Source organism: Papaver somniferum, chromosome 6 (assembly GCF_003573695.1).
Source record: "Papaver somniferum cultivar HN1 chromosome 6, ASM357369v1, whole genome shotgun sequence".
Lineage (NCBI taxonomy): Eukaryota > Viridiplantae > Streptophyta > Magnoliopsida > Ranunculales > Papaveraceae > Papaver > Papaver somniferum.
In genome coordinates, this window is record NC_039363.1 from 160367670 (window position 1) to 160374012 (window position 6343).

Sequence of the window (6343 nt, forward strand, 5' to 3'; positions counted from 1 at the left end):
GAGCACTCGGGAACCACATGGTCGTCCATTATTCCATGTGGTCGGTCTCTCCCTCACTCATGACCTATTTTTCGGCAATTCATCAATTGACGAACAATTTATCAAAAATTAGGGTTTCGAACAAACACACCACAAATCATCATTCTGAGCAAGTTCAAACACTAACAAATTTATGTTGATCCAGCAATCAACATCTAGATTAATTATATAGTATTCGATAGTCTACCAATATTTTAATTAATATTTTGTTGGGTCACGTCACCAATAAATAATTTGTCGAATCGAGAAATACTTGCTCAGTTGCTCGAATATTGACCCAACTATCAATATTCAGTGATTTATCAGTAATTCGTCGAATTGAGAAATACTTGCTCAATTGCTCGAATATTGACCCAATTATCGACATTCAGCAAATTTCTCGGGAAATTTACAATCTTTGCTAATACACGCAATGTCAACATCATTCAAAGAACAATACGTCTCCACAGACATGTTCGATCCATGAAACACTGAGCATTTGTCATTCATGCTCAATTCAACAAAACCTAGACTCGCTGTCTAATCAGTCAACAACTGAATAACTAAATACATGTCTGTCATGCAGACTCCACGATTCATGAGAAATTGGTGAGAATGTTAAAAGACTTACTTGGGAAGAACAAAAAGAGAAAAGGGTCTTTGATCGTGGATCCAAAGACTTATTTATATTGCCAGAATAGCAGTCTCACCAATACCCACCACCAACATTAGTCGTAACGTCCTCTAAGAATGTTTCAATGATTGAAATGAGAGTTTAGATTATATAACCAATGTTGGATATAAGCATTGTGTGGTAACACATATATGTATAAGTCCTTATTCCTTGAACCAAATTATGCGTACTTTGTTGATCAGGAAAACCGGAACAGGAGTTGTGAACTCAGTCCGCGAACCCAGTCCGCGAACTGGCGAAGGTTCTCATCCGAGAATATCTGCTGGAGTTTGTAAACTCCTTCCGGGAACTTAAGTCCGTGAACTAAGTCCGCGTACTTGAGTTGGTTATATCTAAAGACGATTATTTATGAACTTATATATATATTAACTAAGGAATGCAAATTGCAAACCGTGGCTATAAAGTTCATGAATCGATTCGAGTGAATCAAATCGTTTTTGCTTCGATTGTGTCTTGTATGGTTATATAAGATTTATACAATTGAAAAACTCTCTAACTAGTTCATTTGAGTCATTTAAACTAGTTATGGTGAAGAAGAATATGGTTGATATGAAAGTGCTCATATGGCTAACCATTTGGTTAACTACTGTTGAACCAACAAATGAACATGTTTGGGTACGGTTACACAAACCTAAAATCGTGCATTTCATTTGTGTGTAACAAGCTAAGTTTTCGATCCAACGGTTGAAAGATATTAGCTTTCATCTAATCAGGTTTTCATCTAACAGTGAATATTGAATACTTTGTTACTAATCCAACATTGATTGCAAACCCTGATTTGAAAGACTATATAAGGGATAACTCTAGCAACTGGGAAACCTAATCCCCACACATCCTGTGTGATACTAGTTGTATTAGCTAGAGTCGATTCTCCTTTAACCTTAGGTTTCTTCTCGAGACCCTGTAGGTTAACGACTTGAAGACTTCATTGGTATTGTGAAGCCAGACCGATACTACTTTCTTGTAGTTGTGTGATATGATCTTGCTGATTCTATCGTGTTGAGTACAATCGTAACGATTGGCTTGAGATTGTTATCTCCGATAGGCAAGATATGAAAGTAGTCATAAACATCTTCTTCTCATCGTTTGTGATTCCACAATATCTTATTTCGCCGCGTCGATTAAGATTATTGTGAGGTTATTGATACTACAAGGATGTTCTTCGAGAATATAAGTCCGGGTTATCAATTGGTTCCTGTTCACCTTGATTTATCGAAACACAGAGCAAAACTTGTAGGTATTTCTGTGGGAGACAGATTTATCTATTATCTTAGACTTTTCTGTCTGATACATATTTGTTTATTAAAGTCTTCGACTTTGGATCGTAGCAACTCTTAGTTCTGGGTGAGATCAGCTAAGGGATCAAGTGTGTAGTATCCTTCTGGGATCAGAGACGTAAGGAGCGCAGCTGTACCTTGGATCAGTGTGATATTGATTGGGGTTCAACTACAGTTCAAACCGAAGTTAGTTTGTATTAGGCTAGTGTCTGCAGCGGCTTAATACAGTGTGTGTTCAATCTAGACTAGGTCCCGGGGTTTTTCTGCATTTGCGGTTTCCTCGTTAACAAAATTCGGTGTCTGTGTTATTTCTTTTCCGCATTATATTTTGTTATATAATTGAAATATCACATGTTGTGCGTTAAGATCAATCAATTAGAATATCCAACCTTTGGTTGTTGATTTACATTGATTGAAACTTGGATATTGGTCTTTGGTACCATCCAAGTTATCTCTTTTATATTTAATCAGACTCACGGATTAAATCGAGAGATCGAGATATTAGAACTCTTTGATATACTTTATTAATATTGAGTCTAGTTGATTCTCTTGAAAATATATTGGATTTAGTCCATACATATTGTTAATTGAAATATTGGGTGTGGTTGTTGTACCCCCGCTTTTTCACCTTACCCATTAGTGGTTGTGATGCTTTGTTAGGAGTGCAATGGTTGCGAATTTTGGGATAAATTTCTTGGGAATTTGACAAGTTGATTATGCGTTTTAAAATTAATGGTGCAGACATTCAATTATTGGGTAATAATTCTCATTCTGCTCTTGGGTAGTGTGCCCATGCAGCGTTTACTCAACCGTGAATATTATGGTGTTTTACTACAATTTTCTACACAAACTACTTCTTAATTGAATGTTATAAAGGCTCCAGAACCTGAGATTCAACGATTATTGTCTGAATTTGATGATGTTTTTAAAACTCCAACCTCACAACCACCAGAAAGATTGCATGATCATCGAATTCCTTTGATACCAGGATCAACTTCAGTTAATGTTCGTCCTTATCGATATCCAATCTCTACTCCAAACTTTTCAGGTGTCAATGAAATTATTCAGGAAAACAACAATGATGAAGAATTAATTAAACTCATTGAATTGCTATGCAACAATCCTACTCACAAACCACATTATTCTTACATTGATGGCATTTTACGATACAAAGGAAGAATTGTAGTATCTTCTGCTTCTGAGTGGTGCACAAAAATTCTACATGCGTTTCATTCTACACCCTTAGGAGGTCATTCTGGATATTTTCGCACTTACAAGCGCATTCAGGAAAAAATTTATTGGAAAGGATGAAAAAATTCAATTAAGGAGTTCATTTCTCATTGTGATACTTGTCAAAGAAATAAACCTGAAGCTATAGCTCCACCAGGATTATTGCAGCCTCTTCCAATACCTGCTGATATTTGGTTGGATATTTCAATGGATTTTATAGATGAATTTCCACAATCTTAACATAAAACTTCCATTTTGGTAGTTGTGGATAGACTCTCAAAATATGCACATTTTATAGCTTTGGTGCATCCATATTCTGATGCTACTATTGCTGAAGTTTTTTTCCAAGAGATCGTTCGACTACATGCCATGCCAAGGACAATAATCAATGATCGTGATCCAATCTTCATGAGAAAATTTTGGGAAGCATATTTTGCTCTACAAAAAACTCAGTTATGTTGCATCTCATCTTATCATCCACAAACAGATGGACAAACAGAGGTGACAAATCGAACTCTTGAATGATATTTACGCTGTTTTGCTAGCATTAAACCTTCGGAATGGATCAAGTGGTTGCCTTGGGACGAATGGTGGTATAATACCAGCCATCACTCAGCTATTCATATGTCACCTTATGAAGCTGTGTATAGTAGAGCTCCACCAACAATTTTGAGCTACTTACCTGGAAACACATCTGTAAATGTTGTTGATCTTAACTTAAGAGCAATAGATCATACACTTAAACTACTTAAATTCCATCTTCAAGCTGCCCAAGCTAGAATGAAGTCTTATGCTGATAATCACCATACTGAGAAAAGTTTTGAAGTGAATAATTGGGTGTTTCTTTGTCTGCAACCTTAAACAATCAACAATGGAAACTCAAACATATTCTAAGCTCTCTCCTCGATTTTATGGACCTTTTAAAGTCATTGCAAGGATAAGAGAAGTTGCATATAAGTTGGAATTGCCTGCAGAGAGCCGTATTCACCCAGTTTTTCATGTTTCACAATTGAAACTTAAACTTGGCGCTTCCATTGTTGCTGAAACAGTTTTACCTAATGTGGTTGACTATGAGAAGTGGGAACCTGAGGCTATACTAGAACGGAAAATGTTCAAGAAAGACAATAAAGCTGGAACTAAATGGTTTGTACGATGGAAGGATCATTCTCTAGTACATGGGAAGATGCATATGATATTCTCTTGCATTTTCCAAATATTGAGGCTTGAGGACAAGCCATTTTTCAAGCGGGGCCAGCCGCAACAAGTGCAACTCCTCAACCAACTGAAGAACCTGTTGTGACCCAAACTGCTGAAGAAAAACAAAAAGATTATGAAAAATGGATTGATAATGACTTTGATTGTAAAAACTATATTCTGAATTCCTTGTCTGACGATCTATTTGAATATTACTCCACATTTGATACTGCTAAAGATGTGTGGGATGCCTTATAGAAGAAATATGATACTGAAGAATCCGGATCGAAGAAATATATTGTAAGCCGCTACCTGAGATATCAAATGGTGGATGAAAAATCAGTCGTTGCTTAGACTCATGAACTTCAGAAAATAGCTCATGAAATTATGACGGAAGGTACGAAAACTGATGAACAATTTCAAGTATCTGTATTGATTGATAAATTACCCCCATCTTGGAAAGGTTTTCGTAATGCTTTGCGTCATAAAACTAAGGAATTTTCTCTTGAAAGTTTGATTGTCAAGCTCAGGGTTGAAGAGGAAGCATGGAAACAAGACAGAAAGGAAGAGATTCTTATCATTTCTCAACAAGGCTAGGCTGTATCAAACTATTGGATCTGATGTTTACACAATTACTAAAAACAGAGTGTTTGTAGGAAAAGGTTATGCTGCTGATGGAATGTTTAAGCTTAATGTTGAAATGAATAAAATTGCATCTTTTTCTTATATGGTGTGTACTTTTAATGTTTGGCATGCTAGACTTTGTCCTGTGAACAGTAGATCAGTAGATACCATGAGCAAGCAAGGTCTTATTCCAAAACTATCCATGCATGATTTTGAAAAATGTGAATCTTGTAGTCAAGCTAAGATAACCAAGAGTTCCCATAAATCTGTTATTAGAGAATCTGAACCATTGGAGTTAGTGCATTCTGATTTGTGTGAATATGAAGGTATATTAACTAGAAATAGAAAGAGATATGTCATGACTTTTATTGATGATTATTCTAATTATACCTATGTTTACTTGCTAAGTCATAAGAATGAAGCTATTGAAAAATTTAAGGTTTTTATTGCTGAAGTTGAAAATCAATTTGATAGGAAAATTAAGAGATTTCGTAGTGATAGAGGAACTGAATATGATTCTAAACCATTCACTGAAATTGATGAATTTTCTGGAATTATACATGAAAAAACTGCTCCGTATAACCCTGAAATGAATGGAAAATCTGAAAGAAACAATCGTACATTTACTACTCTTGTGACTGCATGTTTGCTGAGTTCTGGTGCTGCCCCTCATTGGTGGGGAGAAATTTTGCTGACTGTTTGCTATGTTTTGAATCGTGTGACAAATTCAAAAACTAAAATTTCACCCTATGAACTTTGGAAAAACAGAAAACCAAATGTATCTTATTTTAAAGTATGGGGTTGTTTGGCTTATGTTCGTATTCCTGATCCTAAAAGATCAAAGCTAGCTAGTAAAGCTTATGAATGTGTTTTTGTTGGGTATGCTCAGAACAGCAAAGCTTATAGATTTTTTGATCTAAATAATAAAGTTATTATTGAATCTATTGATGCTGATTTCTTTGAAGATAAATTTCCTTTTAAATCTAGAAATAGTGGGGGTTCTCTACCTAGTACAAGTTCTGAACTTAGGATATAAGAACCTAGAACTGCATAGACTAGAGACGCTGAAATTGAACCCAGCCGTAGTAAAAGGGCTAGGATTGCGACAGACTATGGTTCTGACTTTGAATTTTATACCCTAGAGGAATACCCTTCTAGTCTTCAAGAGGCACTTAATTCTCCTGAATCCGGTTTTTGGCAAGAAGCCATAGATAATGAAATGGACTCCCATAATCTTAATGGAACTTGGCATCTAGCAGATTTACCCCCTGGTTGCAAGGCAATAGGTTGTAAATGGGTACTTAAA